The 26,691-nt window shown below is 35.8% G+C and overlaps 1 protein-coding gene across 6 annotated transcripts in view; it reads right to left on the bottom strand.

The window, feature by feature from the left end:
• LOC134806020 (homeotic protein antennapedia-like) overlaps nt 1–26,691 on the bottom strand; it is a 252,761-nt gene that overhangs the window by 51,047 nt on the left and 175,023 nt on the right. The window contains exon 1 of one of the 6 annotated variants that reach the window (XM_063779223.1): nt 8,338–9,399. The exons of the other annotated variants lie outside the window; for them this stretch is intronic. The gene's annotated coding sequence lies outside the window, so the exon portion shown is untranslated. Of the gene's footprint in view, nt 1–8,337; nt 9,400–26,691 lie in introns of those variants that run through there. 6 annotated transcript variants of the gene reach the window in all.

The raw sequence follows: 26,691 nt of genomic DNA, 5'->3' as shown, positions 1-26,691 counted from the left end.
TTGTATGTACAAACTAAAGTAGACATAATTTTCTACAAAAAAGGTTATATACATTTTTGTCCTAAAACTAACTGTATTTGACTTATGAGCTTCCCAAGTTGTGATACGGCACAATTTTTTTTTATTATCATTATAAGTAGTCTTTATTTTCATCTTTCTAATGTATATTAAAAGCGTTTTAAAACATTTCCGGAAGCCAGGGAATGATTTTACACGATTTTCATAATTGTACTGATATGTTAAAATCGAACTTCACCTCATAGCAACCTTTTCATACTTAGTTTGAACATACATTTTATGTAACATTATAAAGAAATACTTAAATTAATCTTATTTATACTCACATACCATTTAACAATTCAAATTTAGAAGAAAAACGAAAATACCCGCGTATTTACCCGCGGGTAGGTAAATATCGGGTATTTACCGGGTAAATACCCGCTCTCGGGTATTTACCCGGCTAGTTACCCATCTCTAGCCTAGGGTCTCCCCAGATATATCGACGCGCATTCGGCAAAAGCCGATAGGAAAAAGCTTTATGTCCACGCAATAAGAGCGAAAAAGCCGTCGACGCGTCGGCAGGCGCCGGCCGATGCGAGCCGAGCCGAACGACGACTTTTTCGCTCTTATTGCGCAGACATAAAGCTTTTTCCTATCGGCTTTTGCCGAATGCGCGTCGATATATCTGGGGAGACCCCTACTCGCCATTTTGATTACACGAAACTCGCGGCGTCAGTCGGTCGAGTACTGTTGGAGAGTGTGGGTGGCTTTATTATATGTCCATCGGACCACTGGCATAAATACATAAATACTTAACATATTACAATAAATTGTATTGTACCAGATACTACTTCACATATATTTTACCGTAAGGGTGAAATAAACACAAAAAATCTTTAGAATGTATTATACGGCTCAAAGTTTTAGATAAATCCCTCTGACAATTAGTCACTTGGACAACGGAAGTGGTTGTCCATAGGACATTTTGGTTGTCTCTTGGACTTTTTTAGATTTTTATAGGGTCTGAAACAAATTCAATAAAGTATCAGAAAGCACTAACATACATATATATGTTGGTGCTTTCTGATATTTTATTAAATTTGTTTCATTTAGTACCCTCTTTAAGATTTATTATTAATATTTCCATTGGACAACCAGATATGTCTATGTTACAACTAAGTTGTCCCTAAATTGAAAAACAGATATCTTTATTTTTTTCTTTGTAAATTAAAGAGCAGTTCATTTTTTTTTAAAGTACAATAACACAATATAAAACAAAGTAGCAGGAGCAATTTTCTTACATCACTATAACTATTTCGCGATTTAATTTAAAAAATCCGATTATGTGAAATAAGAGTTGTCCAGGGGATAAATTTTAGGGATATATTATGAAATTTCGTGAGTATATGCCATATATAAAGATAAAAAATTATACAACATTGTTTAATTAATGTAATTAAAATAATTGTTTAAACAATAATTGATGTCTAGTATGTTTAAAAATACTTTTGGATAGTGGTCCAGGGGACAGGGCAGATTTGGGCTGGTGAATTTTTTTCGTCATATTCACTAAATTCTTAAAGAAACAGCTCTGCTTTATACATAATCATAATAAACTAGAGAAACTTATCTTTTAAATAAAGTATATAAATATGGACAATAACAAATAAAACTAAAAATCCATAATTTTATCATGTGGACATTTAAAAGTTGATTCACCCAAATATGTGATAATCTGCTTCTTTGCCTGAGAACGATATTTAAAACATGGGCTTTTAACAAACTTTAATGAGTATTAAATTTTACCATTTTTTACAACGACAGTGCTTTGCCATCGCAAAACGTACCTACTCGTAGCGAAGCACCTGTTTCGGAATAAGCATTAAATAGTCTGAGCAATAAAATACTTAACAAATGTTAAGTGGCAGCGCTACAATAAACCGCCACAAAAAAGCCCTTATCTCACATCACAATCGATTGATTGGTTAACAAAACCCGATCGCCGCTAGGGTCATCACATCCTAATTCCGAGCGCCCGCGCATGATAAATATCCAAGCCGCCCGATAATTTCGCAAATTCTCAACAACCTATAATACACATTAATAACATAAAGTTCGCATGTCAAACCGCCAATTCGCATGTGATTATCTTTATTTTGCACTAATTTATCAATGTAGCGATTACTTTTGTTTAATACTTACTTTTTTTAGCTTTTATGGTTAGTCCTCGTACCTATGTTTTTAATGCTTATGTGCTATCCATATTTTTTGGTATAGCTTTTAACCACCTGAGCAGTTATAGTATTTTTCAAACACGAAGAGTAAGGTGACAGTTGTCAGCTCAATACAATTTTGGAAGATTTGGCGTTTAAAGGTTCTATTCTCGGGAGATGACTCCTGTCACCGTACCCTTCGTGTTTGAAGGGAAGGAAAATATGTACTAAAAGACAAAGTAAGTAACAGAAAAGCAAGACTTACCTAGAGAAAAAAAAAGAATATTGACCTACAAAATCCTTTTATCCTTTTTTTATTTTATGTATCGTATCGGTAACCATTACAAGTAGTATTTATGTTTATGTTTTGTCGTTTTGTTAAAACATTTGACTAACAAATCTGAAGATTTCGCTTAATTTAATGTCGATCATTATTATCTTTCGGCCACCCACAAGAGGTCGAAGGTGGTCTGATTCTATTATGAGTTTGAAAGCATACTCATGTGTTTTACATTTTTAATACAACCAACATATAATGTAGATACTTTTTTTAATATATGTTTTGTAATATTAAATTTAAATAAAACGTTCTACTTCATCATCAAAAAACAGTTGCTATTCTATTATTCTTCACATACTTCAGCCTCCAGAGGGACATGTTTTTACTTTTGACATATAACATGACTGGAAAGTTAATTAAAATATTTAATGAGATACCAGTTTAGTCGGTGGGAGCAGACAAGAACAAATGATATTAAATTAAAGTTGCCGAGGTGGGCGTCTACGGTGACGTTTATTAGACTTTAGAGCGTTGAGAGGTTATGACAATGCTTGTGACGAATTGGTCGGTGTTTTATAGCAATTTACTTGATTGTGGGAAACAGAAAAGAATTAATTAGTTGAAAGGTGTCGTCATCAAACAGATGCAGAAGAATTCGTAAAGCTTTTTGTTAACTATTTATTATGCTATGCAAATCGAGGAATAAACAATCAATTGAAAATAACGAGTTAGTACTTTATAGTACGTGCAAAGTTTTTGTACAAAACGCATAAATGTATAATGCTTTTGGTTTTTTTTTACAAATTATCAATATTGATTAAACCGTATCCTTGCTTGACAATCGTACATCGATAAATGCCAAAAGAAAAGAAAAAATGTATTGGTATGACAGATGCTACGAAAAGTCGCGTGGCTATTTTCTTACATTTTTTTAAGTTTCGATCGGTGTTTTCTATCAACGATTGTCATCTTGGCTAGGCCCCCAGATATTATACAGTCAACAGCAGAAGTTGCTAAGCGGGGGAGGTGTTCAAAATTACCTTGACACGCTCTTATTCTCTTAACAATAAAGTCGCGTCAATATCATTTTGAACACCTTGCCCGCTTAGCAACTTCTGCTGCTGACTGTACCTACATATAAAATACCTAGTCTAGTTTTAATCTATTCAACTACCTATTTGATATCAAGAAGCTTGTATGATTAACATCGTTTTGTAATAACTAATGTTTCTAAAAGATTTTGTAAATGATTCAACGACTGGCCGTAGACAATTATTTTTATCTAAGCAGCTTTCATCGATCTATCGCGTGGCTGAGATCGCCAACAAACCGCTCGCTTTATTACCATACTTAAAGGGCAGACCGTTCCAAATTTGAATAAAAGAAAGAAAAACGCCGGCCGAACGCAACTCCTAGAAAGTCGTGCACTCGGTCACGGAGTATTATCACATCACCGAATATCTCCGCTGCGCATTAAACTCTTGTACATTCGCTTTAAAAATAGTTCATCAGATGGTCAGCACTAGATAGCGGTGAAAGGGACCGTTATAATAATAGCCACTATCTTTATCTCGTTCTAAAAATTTCATGACCATGTATTTGGATCAATTTATGGAGCTAGCTTTGACAGCTTAATTTTCTTTTCATGCGCGTTAGCTGATTGCTGCCAGTGTTGCGTAAAACCTTTTTGGCTGTTTATGTTATGTAGATTTTAATTATGAATTTCGATAGCGAGCCTTAATTTATTTATTACGTAGGTTGTAATGAATGCGAGAATATGAGATAACATCTGTGGAAAATATTGATGTAATTAAATGAGTGCAATTACTTTTGACGCATATTTTATTATTAATAGTGAAACTGTCATATTGGTGATACATTGCTGATTTCTCGTATCTGTTTCCGAGCGTTATCTCAAGAAAAAATAAATAAAAAGGGTGACTAATTAAGGAATGTCTTGATGGTTTTGTTAAAGACCGTAGCTAACTTGTATAAATAAACCTTTTAGACGTAACGAAACAATAACTCAAAATTAAAATAACTTAAGCGGTCACATACACACAATAACATACCGAAACATGTGGAAAACATGATTCCCAACATTAAATTAGGTACCAACAATGACTACATTATTACGGCTAATCCGACCGCATTTATAAGTACCTATGTTACAATTTTGTTCCGCACTAAAATTATATCCTCAATTCTTTTTATTACCTAGTCTACCAGTGCAATATAAAAATCTTCCACATAGTCTATGAATAATTACTACTTTTAAGCAAAAACAAAGCTGTTTCGAGAATAAAACCGGTTAATTTAATACGTGGAATCTTATTTCCAGAAGTGTTTCTACAACTGGCATTTTTTGTTCTCCAATTACCTGCACTTTTTTTCATTCGGCAGCAATTCATAATTTGTTTCCAAATTGGCACAATTAAAATATGTTAATTATACATTCTTGTTTAATTGATTAATATAGCCATATCGTAGCTATCTAGAGATTTATTTACTTCAATTAATACTAATTGTTAGGTTAAATTTACATGTTATCTCTGGAATTGATGTTATAAATTAATTTTAATATTATCATCATTATATTTATTCAAATTAATTTACATTAGAATTAAAATATGAAAAAATATATTTAAATATAGGTACCTATTTAAATATATTTTAATATTATATTTTTTAATTTTGATTCTATAACAGGTAAAAAAACTCGGCAATTATAAATGAAAGAAATTGCAACTTCGAAATAATATTAGTTAATTTATAAATAGAATCATATTACATCAGAGGTTTACATTACATTGAGAACAAGGAGCAAATTAAGTAGGATTAATCATAAACATGACTAAACCAGTTTTTATGTGTATGTAAATTTACAAGCACGGTGAATGATAATGGGAACTTTTCTAGTTGAAGTTATGAGTGGAATATGTATAAATATGTCGACCTCATGTTGGGTATATGATGCTCACAATAAAACGATAAACTAATGAGCCTCTTCGTTTTACATTGCGGTGCATAGAAATTAATGGAATCCCATGTTTTTTAAATAATTTCATTGGTAATTTAATTTTAACTCAGAAATAAGTAAAGTAGACTTAGACCAAGAAAATTCTACAGCGATTTTGATAGCCCACCCACGCAGTGCAAGTGTCATTTTAAACGTCAAACTTCTATGATATTATGACGTATAAATAACACTTGCACTGCGTGGGCTATCAAATTCGCCGCAGACTTTTCTTGGTCTTACTCTAGACATTTAGGTACACTCAGCATCAAAAGTAGCGTATCAGACTTTGCATCAAAAGTATCTTAGCATTCTCTGATAGCTTAATAAAAAGAGACATGTCTCTATATTTAAAACTACATATTAAACTGTTGCAGATACTTTACTGCACAAACTACAAGTTTCTGTTTGACCCAATGATTGACTGGTGGAGAATGTCTCAAGGCATTATATATATCGTGCAATAAAGTATAAATAAATTATATGTAATACTTTTGAACGCGAACTGTCGAGACATATTACTAATACATATTTGCAAAAGTATTTGAGGGTAGCAAATATATAGGTTTTTTCCGCGCGTTATTTCAAACATTAATTTTGATGCTGACCGTATGTTATGTGTAAAAAAAATTGGTTTGACATTTTTTGTTACTTATAAAATGTTGTATCTGTTAAATATTTTAATAGTACATTACTACAGAGGCCGGGACGAAAGGGGTTGCCGGCCGAAGACATATAGACGGCCGAGCGAAGCGAGGCCGGATAGGTCTGAGCGCGGGCAACCCCATTTCCCGCCGAGGTATGTATAGTGCTTTTCTCAAACATGCAATGAAATAAATAAAATAAAAAATCCACGAAACCCAAGTTTTATTTATAGAAAAAACTAAAAGTAAAGTACACCCAAAATATAACCAACACGTACCTATATCATTATCACGCGTATGTTTTACACGAGTCGTGTATTTTTACTACCCGTATATTTTCATGTATCTTTGATTTTTTCGCCTTGTATCCGTCTGACTGTCGTTTTCGTCGCATAAGTTTACATAGTCTTTCATGTTGATATCATGTTTCACATACATCGTTGCTTTATGCACGGAGTAAATAAGTATAATTTCCACAGTGTTGACGAATTTGTAGTTACATTCATTTAAAATATGCCACAAAACTGTTTCTAATAAACTGTAAGCCATTTTTCTTAGTTTCTCAAATAATAAAATTGCCATAAGCAACCATATACATACTTCGTCTTTGACTTGGCGGCAGAGGCAGCAAGTTATTAAAATCAATTCTGCTTACGCTGCCAATTCCAACGCCTACGATTACAATTAATATTAATTTCATTATTTCGTCGGAACTCATATTAAAGTCAAAAAATTAACAACGCACCATAAATCCAATAAAACAGAATGAATATTTTTCAACTTTACCTCCATAACAATTAAAAAAATATAACTACGCGTGTTTGAGTAGACCTTTTTACCGCTAACGTTTAGATGAAATATTTTAAATGTTTTTATTTGTGTAGTTAAATTTATAATTTAAAATTATAAAATTATAGAATCTATTATTTATTAAGTTCATGTTGATTTTATACAAATAAAACTGCAAATTATAGCAAACATTGTTTTTTGTTTTTTTTTTTATAGGCGTAGTGGCAGAGTGTCATTACGAACCATAAAGCAAATACTGTCTCTAGTTTTTTTAAATGGATGAATGCCGCGATGGTGTGTCACAAATATCTGTGAAATGAAAATTAAAAAAGAGGACTTTGCCGGCCTAGGCCTGCAAGATGTGTATGAAATTCCATTAACGACCTTTTGTCCTAGCCGCACCTGAAACGTCATACTTCGCAGCCTATTATAAGGAACATAACATCAATATTTCATTGCATGTTTGAGAAAATGCTATTTACATCATCATTATCAACCAGTTGAGCTTAAACAAAATAAAAGTACTTAAGTAATCTAGATGTCGGTAGATATATTTTTCATTCACTGTGTTTCGATTGTCATTTCGCACTTGTACTAAGCACTAACAATTATGTTTCGATTTGGGTTAAGTACTTATCATACAATCGCTCGCATTAGATAGAGCCGTGTCTAATCGCAACAAAATGGTATCTAACGACGTAGACAAAAAATGGGCAAAGGCGGTCTCTTCCTCTAGGGCGGACCCTCGGCCCAACGACCAACAACTTAATCCATCTCCGCTTTCGTCGACTACCATTTTGATTAATGACCAAGTACCTGCTTAAGGTCCGATATACAAAAATATATGCTGATTCGTGTTAAATGTCTCTATTTATCTCTATGACGTGTGCACCTTAGTTTTTATAATTCGACCGACACAGCTGTTTTGTATCATTTGCATTTTTATATTTCCGTTTGGTAATTTTTCATTTTGGTCCTCTTTTTTTACTGTCGACGCGTTTGACAGATAAATAGATGCGTTATTAAGAAAAAAAGTTTTGTGGGAAGGTTGTGAATTTCTGCGAAATAATGTAGAGCATAAAGTGGTATAAAAAGTTTTTCTGATTAATCTCAATATAAAAACACTTTTGGCCAATAAGTAGGTAGGTACCTACAACTTTATCCAATAGTTTAGTATATTCTGATAACTTTGTTAAAGTTATATATTATAATAGCTACGTGACGTGACGGCCTGCTCTACCTAAGGCTCTACTTACTCGTAAATAAAGGTTAATAATTAAATGAACTCATTCGTGAATTAAATATACATTTTAGTAAATAGGTATACATATTAGAGTTAATAAAGTAGAAAGCCATCACATAAACAACGTACTTTATAATTTTGTAAACACTCACCAATTCACGTAATATCCAACTGGATTCCGAATTACAAAACCAATACACATTTCCAAAGTAAATAACGAATCACTATTAATCTTGTCACTCATCCACTAAATAGGCACAGTTTGCTCCGAAAATATCCAATATCAACTACACATCGTTAACTTTTATATATAGATAAATGCTTTAAAAGTTTAAATATATCACCTCTTTTTTGACATAATTGATTTAGTTTATTGTCTTCCGGTATCTCATTAGAGAGTATAGTTTTTATGTTTTTCAGTGTTCGCATAAATTATACTTTCTAGTTGGAAAAGGAAATTGGGCGATATTTCAATCATACCGTCCCGCAAACTAATCTGTAGCGCACAGCATCCAATTGGCAACATAATAGACAACTTTTTTAGATGAACTGATCTCCCACATGTCACACAACAGTCGGTAAACGCGAAATCCGAGCTAATCAAAAACAAAGTTTGCGCGCGAAAATACCGTCAAAACAAAACACTGCAAATTCGCGAGGACAACCGACTTTGTCGCCGTCAATTATTTCACGAAAATTACGGCCGATGTATAATGAACGTCTGAACCCGCATTGAGCTAGCTGTCAAATCTACGGGCCGTCATAGTCCGCTGCCATGAGTGGGCTCGCACACATGCTCACGTGCACGTGCACCCATGGACACCAATACACTGACAGGCTCCAGCGGACCGCGAACGTACGCACACATCTAACCTCATGAATCATACACGGCCCGCGTCTGTGTAGGGGCGGGTGGGAGTGCGAACATGCAGCGTGCTTTTAACGCGGCCAGACGAAATGATGCCTAACTGCAAAAGGGAGCGTAGTGTGTATCGGTTTTACAAAATGGCTGGTTATACGCGACTACACGCGCCTATGTGGCTGATCACATGAGAGATTAGCCGAATGCGTGTGAATGCAATGTAAGCTACGGATGGGCGGGAAACGCTACGGAGATCCGTCGTTTCTGCGATGCAAATCGGACGAATGATTTCTTATTCAACATTTAATTTGTGAACATTGTAATTAGATTGATATCGTAATTAAGATATAAATATCCCTCCTTTCTAACAATTCATTGCGTAACTTTACGACTCGACTCGACTCGACTCTACGTCCTACGACTACGACTCTTTTATTGTTATAGGTAAGAAAAAAATTGACGATAATTCAAATCGTCACGAGAAGGTACATTTGTATGATTGATAAGTTGATAACAACAGTAACCAATATTTTAAATAAATGTGATAAATACGCTTCATATATCTACTACTATCCATCAGTATGGAAACAAAAAAAGACTCCCAAAACTTCCCTTTGATTTTCAGCTGTCGCTTACTTACACACACTGTTGCAGTGCTTGCTTATTCGAACTTCGAACCGACTCGGAACGTGGGGGCCGCGCGAAATTGAAGTACGACTTTATGTTAATCGCGATTGAACCGTTAATCGCGTGGCGAGCACGTGACAAAACAAACGATCACTTCACACACACACGAACGATTCGCAATTTGAATTTGGAATTCCATTTCCGCGGATTCCGCGCTTCGCTCTGCGACGTGCGGTATTCTTACCTGAAACAAATGACAACGTCGTTAGTAATCAATAAGCTGCTATCGATACTTATACATTTATTTATTAACGAGCATAACCATAAAAAGAAACTTTAATATTTTTTTCTTGAATCGGAATAGTTGATATGACAGTACAATGCCATTCATTATGCACTATCTGGAGTCCAGGAAAATGTTTTCAAAAAGTCATTGCCTTTATATCTTTAACCCGTAGTATCAGCTTAGCTCATGTGGCGATATCAGGGTCAAGAGTCCAGCTGATAAGTGGGTCAGTGCAATAGAATGAGGAATCTTTTTATATTGCCAAGTTCACTTCATCCGCTGGCATTGGGCTCGCTTATCTCTCAATGTTAGTAGGTCCGCATATATACGCAAAACCTGCTTTACTTCTTAAACATCGTATCTAAGTAATATCATTAAAGACGCATAAGTATAGAACGAAAGACGCATCTTGTTTGAATTAGGGTAACATTCCATTTCTGCCCGCAGCTGCACTACTAGTACGAACGCGTCGGTGTTATCGTCAATTTCCATAGTAAAATGAATGGTAGTGCTGCTATCGTTGGAAATGGACTGTCACCTTTACATTGTTAGTGGCAATCTTTGCTCCAATCAAGTAACTGTTTCTTACATCCACAACAAATAAATTAGGCAAATCAATTATTATTTATTGCTCGCAATAGACTATTTATCCAGCGACAAAGTAATTAATTACTCTGAACCCAAATATGCACTTTTAATGCAGTGATTAATTGCATAGAGATAGCAAAAGTAATAAATTATTGAAAAAATATACAAACAGCCATAGTGCGTTATCAGAGAAAACACATTAATTAAAATGATAAAATTGCAAAGAATTTTGTAAACACGGGGTGACAGAATCAATAAAAATTTATTGTATGTCTTTATCGTCGTAGACTCATGTTCAAATTATTGAAAAAGAAACAGGTACTAGGCGATAACGGCGTATAAACAATTCCTTACAACGTTTTATGAGGACGTTATTTTTATCGAACGTTACGCACATCTGTCTCAAAACAAGCGGGTCTTTAACGAAATCAACAGAGCTCATCAGCTTTCAGTACTCCACTATTGTCACACACACACAAATAAAACTCTCAAACCCACTTGACATCCTTAATGAAGATGTTACCAATTTTCCACAGCAGAATGATGTATCTACCGTGAAATTTTAGAAAAATACGAGCCGACTCCAAAACGCCCTCGGAGAGTTATTACATTAATATATTTACCAACACGTCCTATTATTACGTTTTCATGTACTGGTTCGCGCATAAATTAAAAAGTTGTCAGTTTTTCTTTTGTCCCAACCCTTATTTGGTATTCATATTTGATATTTTGATATCACAAAGGACCGACGCGCTTTGAAATGAAAACACAAAACGTCCGTAACACAAGAAAAACCTGTTTCGCCACCAAAGTGGGAATGGTAAAGATACAAATTGTAAAAGAGGCAATCGCACATATTATGATGTGTTCTTATCGGTGGTTAACCATTTGTATCATTGTGAACTGTATTATCGAAGACATAAGAGTTTTATTCAATTGTGACCCGAGGCACCGCTTCAATTATGGTCATATTGAATGAAATATGAGTTAAGTGAGGGACATCAAAGGGCAGAGCGGGGTTGTTTGTGAAATGTGAACTTTGAAATATGTACTGCAACACAGCACCCTTTTTAATTTGTTGTAACACCCAACTATGAACCGTGGCGAATAGGGTCTCGAAAATATGCCCGGTTTTTTATCGATCGAAAGAAATTCGCTCTTTCGTTCGTCTAACTACTTATGTATAATTTGTGACTATTTCGGTCGAAATTTTCGTGTTTCTTATTGCTTCCGCAACGAATTTCGTGCGACCCACAAGTCAATGATTGAAGCTATCGGGCATTCGCCGGCAGCGGCGGACTCCAATTTAGTTTTTCGGATTAGATATGGCTAACATAATAACATAATTGCTCTAATAACAGGCCGAGGCGGGCGCGCCGTGCCTTACAATTCACTTTCCAAATTGGTTTATTTTTTTACCTCTTATCTGTCTAAAACTATTATGATTTATTATCAAATTTTCGTGCAGGCAAATTACGGCCTCACTATTCGTGAATGCGCCACAGACAGTTCTCTCTTTCTGACACGTTTTGGATTCGTAGGTTAGATAAAGACGAGACTAAGTCATTGTATTTGGCTGAAAGCGAGGCTTTACATGGCTTAGGCTTGTGCATGATTTATATCGCTTTTTATAATTAACTCGTAATAATTAGTTGGATTAACATGTAACAAGGACGTGGCCATCCTATTTCTCAAAGTCACGGAACTTATTATGAACCTCCATTTTTAATTAAAGATGCCGACGAAACGGAAGCTTTTGGGAAAAAAATTACAGCAAAAAATGTGTATCTTGATTAGATGAGATTCGACATTTTGGTTTGAATGCGCAAATAAATCACATTTAAAGGTTGACTCAGACAAGTAGATAGATATCTACGAACAAAAAAAAACATTATATTACAAGGTGTAACAAAAATAGTGGTAATCCGTTGAAGATATTCGGTATCGTGTTTGGATTAGGAAAAAGTAGAGCAAACATTCAGCGAACAGTCGGCAAACCCTCCATACAAAAGCCAAACAATTTTCGCGAAAAAAAATGTCTACTTTTTCCTAATCAGAACACGATACCGAATATGCACTTAAACGGATTTTTGTTACACCTTGTATAAATAATCCAAAAAAATATCGTTCAACCTTTGGATTTATAAAACTTTAAAGTTTATCAAACCTCATTTGTAATTGTGAATGTAGAAACTGAAATAGCGCAACCGACAAATGTTCATGACAAGCGGCTGCATTAAACATGAACTGCCGCCGAAGCATTACCATAAGTACAAAAACTCACTTTCTGCCCGACTCCAAGGGAAACGCGTCTTAACCGACGTAACACCTAGTGTGCACGAACATTACGACCCAAAGAATCTGGAACTTTCTGGATGCAACGGGCATTAGTGATGAACTTTAAAGGGCCGTCACAATAGATCAATGCTGGTCGATGCGACACTCAGAGGCCCACAACACCCCAATAATAATTAATAATAGTGTGCACGAAGCCTAACTGAAGAGAAAAAAAAGTGGAATGTAAATAGCTTTATATGCCAAAAAGGTTTTATGTACTCGTATCTTAATACGTAGTGTTAAAAATTCTTTGCGGCAAATTTTAGTGTCACTTTAATGAATGACTATAAAATAAATGATGGTCACATAAAACGTTATGAGTTTTAGTTTTATCAACGAATTTAAAGCGTTTGTAATAATGTAGAAAATATTATCATTAAATTCAAGTTTGACCGCGTGGGAATATAACGGAATATACTTCGAAAACGTTGGCATTAAAAGCCAGCGTGGATTCTCACGAAAATTCTTTTTCGAGCAGCGGAATATTTTAGAAGGAATTCTCTTTTCAAATAATTTATAATAATAGAAAATAAAAACTTTTGCCGCAATGATAATCTTGTGAATTTGATCCCTTAAAAAAAATTTGGCCTTCCCATAGAAAACGTCGCCATCCACTCGACCAAAATGTATGAAAAGGCCAAAATTTTTTTTGTGATTTCAGAGTTGGTCCCATAGAAAAAGTTGTTCAGTATGTCCTATATAGGTAATCACCTCGCACAATATGGCTAGTTGTTCAAAAAACGCCCTGCATGAAATGATATGATATGTAGGCACTTTCATACGTATCAATACAAATACATCATATGACGAAACTCTTCCTTATGTTCATATTCACGGAGTAAAGTGTAAGGTAAAAAAAAGATATTTTCAACAATACAACTGAATCAGTTCACAACGGTCGTGTGCCTATCTACGTTTAACATACACATATACATAATGTAACATTCACTCTCAGATATCGCGAGTGGTGAAGCGGAAGAGACCTCCGACAAAGGACTGCGACAATGAGCGCCCCAGGGTTGCCAAACGCAAATATTTGCATTTTTCATACCGTGAATAGGCCTCATAACTCATAAAACTTTTTAATTATGCGCGGTTTTTAGGGCTTAGAGAAAAAAGCTCATTAGATTTTTTAATTTAATTCTTTATACACAAAGAGTAATATGTTTTTTGAATTGCTAATCTTGGTTTTTCTGACTATTTAGGGGCGGAATACTAGTAAATAATCAACAGTCACAATGACAAAAATGTTTTAACAGAGACAACCATTTTAATAAATCTAACTTTATAATAAATTTAAATTATGACGCTGTCACTTTGGAGGCTTTCTCCACAAGCCTCTCTCCCCGCCCTGAACCATCAGGTGAAGGCTGGGACCTACGGTCACGTACCGTAGCTTTAAACAGGCTTTTAAACGAAACACTACTCATAGGTCCAATTCTCGGAAAACTTAAGCGCGATTGCTTAGCAAAATCCCTGGAGGAAATAAATAAATCATGGCGGCAGGCAACCCTGCGTCGGACGCAGGCCCGGACACGTTTCAGTTCATGAGTTATAGCGCCAGCCGATGTGACTTTTCAATTTGAAATCATCAACCTGGAATTAATTTCATTTTTGAACCCCATTATTTCTGCTATCTACTCGCTGATCGCAATATGCGAGATCCACATTATTGCCGTGCCGACAAAAATATTTTGCGGTGCCATTCGGTTATTGGTAATTTAATTCTGTTTCGGGGCTTTAATTTATCTGAATTTTCAGCGCCCGGCTGATATTGTATGCTGATAGAAACGGACGGTTAAGTTATTCAATTCTACAATCAATATCGCTGAATTAATGTGCCAAAAATACAATTTTCAATTCTATCCTGTGTTGTAAAAAATACGTAGCACAATAATTCGTAGAATTATTTTCGTCTATTCCACCTAACTGACATAGATAACTTAAGTATCATGCTCGTATACATCTGTTACCAACATGATTTTAATTTAAAAAGAATGTCCCCCCAACACGCTGGGAACGCTACTAAAATTCATCTATCAACCAACTTAAAAAATACGTCTTCCGCGCCCGTGTAACCTACGTCTGTAACGCACAAATCTGTCAGTCGATCCCACCGTTAGCTCGTGTTCCGGAATACTGCGTAGGACAAACTATTCATAAACGTATCACGAAAATCGGCCAGAATTAGACACAAAAATTCCATACAGAACACCAACCACCTAGACTTTTGTTGCTATTATCGATGGCGTCTATTTTTCGGCCGTTGACCCGAAATTCTTCTAAAATTTATCGACTTCTAATTTTAAAATTGTCACAGAGAAAACGATAGAGAAAATTTGCGACGCTAGCGAAAACTAATCTTGTTTTTAATTTCACGTCGCAAATAGCCGACAGTGACTCACCGAAACGGCCAATCGGAAAGGATATAAAATAAATGAGAACCTATATCAGATCGGATCGCAGCGAAACATTCTAAGAAAGCGCGCCCAAATCCCTAAAGAGGAACCTTATAACAAAGCTAATATTAGACAATCATTTCCTGTCAAAAGGGAGGCGGCCCCGGGGTCGGGAGGGGGTCGGATGGAAATACCTCCTCGTCTCTCCAGATTTCGCAGTCGCCGTGTTCGGGTGTGAATCTGAATTTTTATTTTTTGCTGTCAGTGTGATGAATGGATTTTTAATATCCTCCTGCAGCTGTCTGGTTTCGAAGGTCTCGTGATGAAAAATGCTCTTCTAAATACGTTAAAACTTTTTATCGCGATATGAAATTTTATAATAGCCTTCAGAGATTAAATGTGGATGTGACAGCCCTGGTGTTTAAAAAACCTACTTTTTTTGTTGTAAACAAGGAAAATTCAATGTCGCCGTCATGTCCACGCACGGGGTATAGTTAGACAGGCAACAAGACATCAGCATCCAGAGACGTCTCAATACGCGTACGGTGGGCAAAAAACGCGCCGCTCTCACGGCACGACTCTATTACGGGTCCAACGCGAATAAATAAAACATGACGGCCCTTCCCTTACACATACTGAACGATATATTTAGCATCCTCATATCTCATGAGATTATCTATTTACAAAACACGACCTTACAACTGTTTATGTAAAGTTCAAACTCAAGAAGTTGTTAAAGTGTGATAAGAACGTGTGAAAAACTTATTCTTGGTTACGATATGGACTCCCGTACATATGTGTTGATGTTAAACAGATCTTGATTCGGACCTGATTTGAAACGCTTTCTCCTGCTGAGTTTAAGAAATATGGGTTTGCATAATAGAAATCAATATGTGTATAAAGTATAAATCTAGGACTTTCTACGTAAGAAGAAATGCTTATTTAAATTAATTTTAGTGGGTAAACCCGTTTTGTCATTTCCATTATTACACTCATAATAATAAGTAATATTATTTAAACAATTTTTTAAATAATTTTAGTAGAGAATCAAGTCATTTAAAAAGTTACCATTTTTTTCAGGCTTATTGGTCAACTTCTTCGCACAGTCACACCTTTTTACGGCAAATCTCGAGAATGTGGAGCGTTCTGTGTAAGAGCACTCCGTATAAATATGTAACAGCCAATCAGCTTTCAGAATGTTAACTTCGATCGTGATTCAAGAAATGACACGACGGCAGAGACTGAAAAGTAAGAGAAACACGGGGTACAGCGACGCGAAACAAAATAAAGTTAAAAATAATTTTGATTAGGGTCCTTGCACAAGTTGTGTATATGTACAAGCTTTGATAAGATTTATAGCATACATGCTACGACCCATGACTTTGGCTGCATGAAGCAAATGCAAGGTAAAAAGTTTTTTAACATTAGGAGTTAATTCAAATTATACGTGGATCAGTTATCTCTGCAGCTGACTGTACCTACCTACGTACATTGATGAACAATACTTTCACATACGTATTTTTAATATTGGACGTAACATTTTTATAGTTTTTAGATTAATGATGGGCATGATAAAAATCTTCTAAACAATTCTTAGATATAATATAGAAGTTTTATTAATGTATTGTTTTTTAGGACAAAATACGTTATTTGGTACTGTCCTAGAAGATGGGTTTAGGTAGATTAGATAGGTAAGTAAAGATAATGTCGGTTTTAGCAAACTAACATTTGACTAATACAAGCATAGCTGCATAGCATGCTTCATAAAAATGTTTTCATGCACAAGACAAAACATTTAACACAGTCACGGCGTGTGGCGAGCACATAGATCAACTAATGGCGACTGCGCCGATGACAATAAAAAGATGCGCGCGCACCGCCGCTACATTAGCGAGCTCGTCATACTTGGCACCACTAGCTCCTCCCGTTGGCACCAGAGTGCTAGTGACGGAACATTCGTTATCGATATCGTTTCGATATTCAGTACTACGTACTATATTTAAAACTAGTCAGTCTGAACTTTTAAAAAAACTACAAGTGGTCTGGACTTTAATCAAGCATTCAGCATGGTCAAATAGATTAAATTCATCTAAAAATTTGTCACTCCAGTCAGAAGTACCTATATTGCTGTGTTAAGAGTATATGTATGATGGCATTGGTAACGTAATTTAATTTTCTTACGTCTGTCTCAATGCTTTTCAAATGCGGAAAGCCTTTCACCAAGGAGGCGACTTAGGACCAATATTGTTCGGCACCTGGAGTCCGTATAAGAGTAAACAGAAAGTTACTTATTGTCTACGGAATGATAGCTGCAAATTGATGCAATGACGGTACGACTTAATACATCTTTATGATTTCATAAATTTTACTGGGAGCATCATGTAATACGATCTATATTCTAAACTAATATATGAGGCAAAATGTTTAGTAGAATCTTTGCAATAAATTGTGCATTGTTCACATCAAAATTAGTCATAATTCTACTCATGTAGTTAAATAAATTAAAGTGACTCTATATAGAACTAGCAAAAAGTATTTAAGTCAAACTTACTCCTATGCACAAGTTTCCCGTCGTAACTTTTTGAGCTATACTTGAGTTTTATCTTACACTCAGCTAGCTCCTCCCGTTGGCAAGAACGAAGCTAGTGATGGACGACAAACTTTATCGATACTAATTTGTTGCAAGCATCACGAGCGTTGGTGATTTGTTTATATTGAAACGCGTACGTCTTGATTATAATAATAACGTCTCATAAGCGAAGCCATCGATCAATAGAGTCAGGAGTTGCAATTGTCCAGTGTGCTAAAACTGTGTTTGTATGTCTAATTTATTAGGAAGCTTTCATACGTGGACAGTACAGAATATATATGAAAAATAAAAATTAAAGCGAAAAAAATGAAATAACGAAACGAGTAACAAAAGCTCATTCATCGATACGTATACGTACCAACTCTCGCGCCTACGCAATATTACAAGTATCATTTGTTTTTTCTTTTCGAAATTCGGCAAGAAGAGTGATGGTATCAGCGGTTGGGAATTTGTACCAAGATACCAGGGGTGTCATTCCAAATGGCTACTAAACAAGCAAGTCGAAATATCAAGCAAGCTAGTATACGTTCGCTCTCTGATAACGCGTATTTTTTATGAGTCCCAAGGTCATGTTTTGTTGGTTTGTTCAAGATTTGGATGAGTCTACGCTAGCAACTAGTGGGAATTCGGTCCAATGCGATCCCAGCAGTGATCCCTGGCAAGCCGTCAGCGCAACTGTTCCGCGCTCTCACCCCACTTGGCACTCAATAACTTTCGCTTCACGCGACTACCACTATAATTTGTTACTCCTATGTCTATTAAATAGATTGCTGGGCTTATTAAACGTGTTGTTATTATGTTGCAAACGTTCCGCAGACAGGGTAAGAGAAGAAAAGGTCTGAAGTAGGTAATAAGAAATATTGAAAAAAAGGCTGGCTTCGGAAATCCCACAACGATTTTCCATTTCAAACCTTAGGCAATAAGCAATAATAAAACAAGCAATGTTATTGTGTTAACGGCAAATATTTACTAAAATCGAAAAATGCTGAAAAATACGATTTATCTATGATATGATATACTTTCCAGGCCAATGATTGCGACATTAGCTTACGAAACGAGGTTTGGTGTCTGTTGCTCTAGTTCTTAGATTTCATATGTTGCTTTACATCAGGATGTGATGTCACTAAACGGCTCGTATTTAGGAAATATCAATGTAATTATGAAATCATATTATTATGAGAATGTACTGAAGGTTTAGTTGTATTTTGTGTGTATAGTGTTATGGAAGCTATAGGCTATGTTTTACTACATAATTGACGTAAGGTTGTTATGATATTAATGAAAACTTAAGAGATTGATAATGTAAAATATGGTAAAAGGTAGGACACAAATTCGAAATTCTAACGATTTTTTCAATAAAAAGCCTTTCAAGAGTTAAGAGATGGTCAGGATAGTGTTAAAATGTAGGTAGGTAAGGTAATATTAGTTATGAAGTTATGAAGACTACACTCAATGCTTAACAGACAGCCCAATTCGATAGACCAAAGAGTAAGACAAAAACTAGTAAATGTTATGACAGCGCCACGCGTACAATGTGGCTGGGGACGAATATTTATTTATTTATAACATCGAGAGGCAGTAAATTAGCGTTGAATTTACGGCGCGGCGCAGGAGTGATCGCGAGTTATTTTCAGCGCAGGCGCATGATTTAAACAGTTCCCGGTGGCCCGTTAGATCGAAACTGGGGATTGTGAACATTGTGTGTTTGATAGCCAATTATAATGTCATTTGATATTTAGTGCTTTTTGAGCGGTCCTTGTGGTGGTTCTTCATTATGTTCATGATATATGTATTATATTTGTATTTATAACAAGATATCGCAAATCATTTCTATCAATTGGTATCAAATAGAAATAGATCTTAATACTCCCTTTTTTGAGTAACATTTAATAAAAAGGGCTTAGCCTCCAGAACCAGACACACCAAATCCTCCATCCAATCAACTTTGTAGATCGTGATAAATGATTTTGTACTTACGTTTATTACAAAATATATAGGGTTTGTAAAGTAAAGAGATACTCCAAAAGATTTCTTAAGCTTCCCTCTAAGATGAGTAGGTAGAGCAAATTAGATTTTACTGTCTTTGATTTTACACAAGACCGATTTAACCCATATCTCCACCATTAAAGGGCAGGTAAATAGAGGTGAAGTGCGATCTTTAAGCTCCAGCATATCTTGGTGCAAGTAAACGGTACCTAGCCTAGACCAAACACATGTTAGCATGTACCATTGTCTCCCGACCTGTCATGTGAACATGACGCAACAATAGCACGAATAGTGGTCGGTACGCAGCATACGTGACCCTAATCCTTCTGATCCCGTCTGGGATATTTCTGGGCAACATTGGACAATTTAATTAATAGTGTTTTGTGTTTTTTTAAGAAAGCTGACAAGTGTAGCAGACGATGTAGGTGTCCAGACAATAAAATTAACGTTATCAATTTGTTGAAATTTAGTTAATAGTTTTTTTTCTGTTTTTTTAACAAAGCTGACTTGTGTATCAGAAAATGTAGGTGTCCAATAAAATTACATTACTAATTTGTTTATACGTAATTTTAAATTACATTCCAGCTTTCTTTGTCAAAATGTATTTTGAAAAAAACTCTATGTACCTACTCTAAAACATAACATATTTCATATTACCTATAATAATATCATAGTTTCAATGTAAAGTTTTATTAATATACCCATATTTTACGTAGTCTAAACCACGTTGTATTCAAGCAAATTTGCATCAAAACGGCCATTACTGAACATTCTACAAGAATTAATGTCACACCGCTTAATTAGACAAGACAACTACAATCGTAATTTTGCTCAACGAACATCAAATTTAAAAACAACATTCAACATTGTAGGTACATTCATAAGTTGTAAAAAAACTTCATGACAATGGAAAGTAAAATTTTACTGCCGCTTCGCTAATGAAGTACTCAATGACAAATGGTTGTAAAAATTCAGCAAATTGGTGCTTTAGCGAGCAAATGAATACGAACGGAGTTACCGAACGTGATAAACGGACTGTGATGATGTTTGTATTGTAGATTAGTGTCACGGTAGTGGACGGTTGACTTTATATTTTATGGTTCACCTGCCTCTGATGTACTAGTTTCATAGTATATTCCCTTCAATGCCTTTGCAATAATTTGCCTACTTGTAGATGTAACCTAATGCCTGTATGGAGTCGTTAGTAATCATTTTAATGGCATTATCAACTATGTTAAGCACATGTTTATATTTGTAATGACAAGGCGAGTCATGTTTATTAGTCATTTTACCATCACGTAGTGTTTTACTTACATGACGTATTAGGCACCTGAAACATTGAATTTCGTTTCTACTAAATAAGTCGTATTTCTATTTGTGATGTCGTTTATAATTTTGCATTGTATGAACCAACATAATGATCAGAATTAACTGCATGTAGCTCATTTATTTTATTGCTTCATCAAAGCTTTTTAATTTAGCAATTTTATCTGAACTAATATCTTGTTACAGAAAATTAAGATAAATTTAAAAACAACCATACACTTGCGGCCTTTGCAGTGGAGACCCGAAGGTCTTGGAGTCGTGACGCCCAAAACCTCTTCAAGGGTCTAAAAAAAATCTCCTTGAGATGACGAGTGACTTCTCATTTTTAGGCGAAAGAATCGCGACGTCAGCGTGGGAATGTAGCCAGCCTCATGGACACTCTATAGCAGGGGACAGACCTGGAGGGAGAACTTAACGTCTGGGTATAAGTTTTATTTTATTTAACTAGTGTTAATTTATTTAGTTTATAGTTCCTGTTACAATCCTAGCTCGTATCAATGAGTTTTTACATGCTAAATCTTTCAACAAATTACCCAGTAAGTATTGGAAAATTTTCACACAGGAAGACGTGTTGAAAATGTAAACAAAATAACATTAGTAGAACATTCTAGAGGCGAGGCCGGCGCGGCGACATCGGCGCACGCTCCGAGCGCATAAATAAGAGACGTCGCTTGTTTCGCCAATAAAATTGATTCCTTCGCATATCAGCGACCTGCGAGTTTAATGTTTCGATGCTAGGATTTCAGATTGTCAAGATATATTGTTTATTTATTATTGCTTACGAGTTTGCATTAGATTAGAACTGATTTTACCGCGCTTTTTTCACCAACCTGACAATTGACACCTGACACCGGCAATTTCATGTACATTTCTGGGTCGGTAACTAACGAAGGTATATGTGTCGTAGTCAGATTGTATAATCCGCCGTATTACATTACGGCTAGCCGTTTTAAAAAACAGGTTTTAAAATGTGGCGGTTCGACGATTAGCCGGATTGTTATTGCGATACGTTCTTCAATAAGGCGGCCTACGTTTAGTCACATCGTACTACTATTTAGATTGTAGAGTGACCAGTTCTTTCGGTCGCCTACGTAACCGGAGTTTGACAATGTTTGCAATTTAATTTATTTTTACCATGGTCCCACCGCACAGGTAGGTTAGGTTCGTTAGGTAGCTTCAGATGCCCGAAGGGCAAACCGCTCAGAAATAGGAGCCCCGCGAAGCGGAGCTCCGTCTAGTTAGGTTGCGAAGGAAATGTTTTTGGAAAAGAAACAGTCCGACGAACTCCAGATTTGATGGACACCCCAGCGTTTTTCATAGTTTGTTGTTGTTATGTCAGGCATCGCCACGAGTGTTAAATATGGGAACTAAAAACTGTCAAAGCGGCGGCTAATGACTCGCTGTATTACATTACGGCTAGCCGTGTTGAAGAACGTATGTCACCCAATACATTTCGACGGATTCTCATTCAGCCGCATTCAATTCGGCTAATCTTTGAACCGCCGCATTTCAAAACGCCCCTGTTTATGAAAACGGCTAGCCATAATGTATGTAATACGGCGGATTATACGATCCGACTGCGACATATGTACCTATAGCGTGAATGTTTACTTATTGAACCCGAAAGGTGTCTACGATGAACTGTCAATGTCGTTCGACAATTTTCAGCATGGTGAAACAGTGTCCTGGTGGGAAGCCTTCCTTTTATTTGATTTAATGTTCTTTATGAAATAAAAGCAGATATTTTACGTTTAAAAATAGTATAAAAAACGATATTCACAGTACGTTAACATTTACTCTTTATCGCATATTGATATCCAGTGTAATAGATAATAAAACTGTTTAAAAAGAAATAAATCTTAAAACTAGCACCGTAAACATTTCATCGAAACAAGCCATAATTCATCGATGCCTCATAGAACTACATTTAATACAAGACAATAGTAAAAAGCGTGTTTTAGAACTGAATTTCGCGCTTCATACATAATAAATCATTATATTGACATCTATTCATTGATCCCTATTTATCGGAAACACATAACGCGTGCCGAACAGCGTTGATCAATGAAAAATCGGATCGTGACAGTATCTCCCTTATACCATAATGATATATCGTGTCCAGACCCATTATGCCCACATTTATTATTAGATAGCACAAGAATATCGTTTAATAGAATATCAATTCAGTATTCATCAAATCAGAATTGCATGTGTAAAATGTGGTTATCGGTTTTACGGTTTTTAATTTACAGTGCATTTTGATTGAACATAAAAAGTGACATTATCGCTGGTTCGCATAAATTACCGCCGTTGACAGAATAAGCTTGCCGTTTAAAAATGTTTTCGATCTATGTATGGATCATGGTACATTGAGGGCAATGAAATGTTGATGTTAAACCTATTATTATTTGTAAAATATTACTAAATAAATAAATCTCACATTTATTGATTTTAACAAATCTTACGATACTTTTGGCCACTAAATAATAATATCATTTTCATATTAGTTTTCTTTTCTGAAATTTTCTCTTATTACTTAACTATAAAGTCAGGCGCGGTGAACCTAGAGTTACTGACTTGATTGACAAAAATATGGCATGTTATTCATGTTTAAAAAAATCTGAAACAATTGTGACCCTGATATATAGGTATAATACCTAGAGGTAGTTTTAATAAAGTTTTAAATAACTAGGTACTGATTTGTATGGAAGTCTGTCCCAAAGATACGCTGACAATGGATAATATACCTAATGAACTTTAAATAGGTTACATCCATAACTATTTAAGACTATTTCATTTATCTCCAGCCAACCACATCAAGCGTAACCTCGTAAATACATGGAGATTATTTATTATGGTGGAGAAAACTAACCAAAGTCGCGGGCCAGAACAGCGGGACACGAAACAAAGCACGAAAAAGCGTAGGTGGCAGTTTACTGTTAATCCCGTCTTTCCTTTGTAAAATAATAAGCTTATGGCTGGAGTAAAATTGTTTTATGATTTTTTTTAGCAAGCCTGATTACTAGTAGGATAAGAATGAAAAGTCTTTAAAACTCAGTTGTTTGGTCGTCATAGAGCGAGAACTCTCGTATTTGAATACGTACTTCGCTGCGCCAAGCGGTCCAATTCGAACCACGCTTATAAGAAGACACAGCGGTACGATACCCATCTGTCAGTGTGAAAAGTGAATTGAAGAAATGTTACTTTTATATTTAATTACACAAACGGATCTACCGCGATATAATTTCATTGTTTTTGCCTTTAATTCCGACGTTTCAGCTGAGTTGCAACAACTGTGGTCACGGAAAGACTGACGTCCCAACAAATGTCGACGGAGATATTAATAAAACACCACTAAACTACCCGAAATTAGTTTATAAAAATGTTCGGGGTAGACAAAGAAATTGCAGCTACCCGTTAAAGAGAGTTTAAAATGTTATAATGTTACTTTTGACACTGACAGATCGGTATCGTCGGTGTGACTTCTTAATAAGCATTCGAATCGAGCTGTCAGTCAGAAAAGAAGAGCTTCGCCCCTTCTGCTATACCCACATTCTGCAAGTGAACTATGTGTACACACGCCAGAGGTTGAAGAGCTTGTAGATGAAATAAGTAGGATGAAGACTGATAGACGATTTTTTCCACATTGGCCTTAAATTACCTAGAGCATGAACGTTTTCGGCGTACTTATTAGTTATCTTTACAACGTGTATTTATGAATATTGCTTAACAGGATGAAAGCTGTTAGACGAGGGAAGCGTATGACCGGTCGCCGTGCAGATCTTTAAGGAGAGATAATTTCCTTTCTTAATACTTTTTGTAGGGTCCCGTATCCTTCATACTATATTTACTCACTTTAAGATACGCTCGATCCGTAGAGAATCTGTCATTGTCAGCTGTTTCATCTGTCACTATGATCAAATTAATATTTAATCTCGCACAGTTTCAAGCGTTTGTGTGAAAGAGAAAAAAACGTATCAAGAGAAGAGATACAACTGTCGCTTCTAACCTCTGGGGACCTGGAGGAATATTCTAATCCCTTGCCGAGTTATGTGCGAGCGAGTCGGGTGTTTCGGTATAAGTTTATTCTCTCATTATCCTTTGTTGTTAAGCATCCCAAGGATCAAAGTAATTGGACCACCTGAGCTATTGACTGGTCAAGGAATGGGAATAAGGCCTGGCTTAGGCATTATACGTACTTTAAATATTAATGCCGGTTAATGTTAATCTAGGGGAATCGTGACGCAATTTGAATGAGCCTGGCCTGTGTTAAAACTGTTTCAGATCAGAAATCAGCAAGTTCTAGCGGTGCCTGCGGCTAATTCTTATTCGCGAACTGTTTTATTTGTTTTGAACGCGACTTATCTAAGGTGCTGTGTATGGAATTTTCTGCGGAGGTAAATGTTTCCCTTTTGTTTATTTTATTGAAAACGACGCTTAGATATTGACCGATAAAACGTTTTCCTATTTGCAGAAAATACAGAAACACTTGAAAACCTTTGTTCGTAAAAGGATTTGTGAAAGTACGGGTTATTTCATTATTACAATCGGAAGTGGAGTTCACCCTGCCAACACGCCGGTGAATCCAAATGGCACAGTCATAACGTTAAAGTTTCTTGCAGCACATATGCGACCGTTTCGTTCCTTTATTTTCGCCTCCATTTTCCATTTCCGCTAAAGCGAAAGCGACTTTTCACGGCGACTTTTTTTCTCTGAAAGCTGCGAGTTGCGGTAAAACAATAAAAAAAACAATGAACGAAGAGAAATGGAAACAAAAATTTTCGCTTTGTGATAAATCATAAAACGCTCGGACTGGTACAAAGTTTGCAAGTAGGTATCAATGTAAGCATTGTCTACACAAAAATAGCGGGTAAAAATTGCGCCAGTTATTGTTTCCCTAAGCAAAGAAGTTTATTTAAGTGTAGGGATGAAAAATACGGAAAGCTGCGGGAAAAAGAGGCCTACGAAACTGGAACTATGGCGTAATATAAGTAAACGGGAGAGCTTAACGCATCGCTCGACACAAATCCCAAGCGGAAAGATTCCATTAAGAAAATCAAAAAAGGTCTGCCCGGTTCACGGCCCGCGACTATTTTCATTTAGCAAAAACAACCCATAAATTGTCATCTTAACGAGATTTCTGTTTTTGCAGCATTAGCACCCTCGAGTGTTTGGCGACTAACAGTTCTGTGACGTCCTTGTCTCTAGACTTATTGCGTCAGCACATTTATGGAAATAAATGGCGAAAGACACGAGGGAAATATGTTACTTGCTAAATCAATCATCAGATAAATATTTTGTTGCTGGTTCTAGGAAAATGCTGGATTTATTTTCATATCTGTTCTAAATCTCTTGAGTAGAATGCGTGTGGTTTGGCACGCAGCGCGCAAGATGCGTGTCCGGCCATCACACTGCGCGCGAGTGCGTTCAGCCGCTTGTTATTTATTGCCTCATCAACGAATTATGTAGCTTTGTTTATAGCACCTACCATTCGTGGGCGAACTT

The sequence above is a fragment of the Cydia splendana genome, chromosome 2, assembly GCF_910591565.1.
Source record: "Cydia splendana chromosome 2, ilCydSple1.2, whole genome shotgun sequence".
NCBI lineage: Eukaryota > Metazoa > Arthropoda > Insecta > Lepidoptera > Tortricidae > Cydia > Cydia splendana.
Note: the sequence above shows the minus strand (reverse complement) of the source record. Positions and strands in the feature narration are given on the sequence as shown.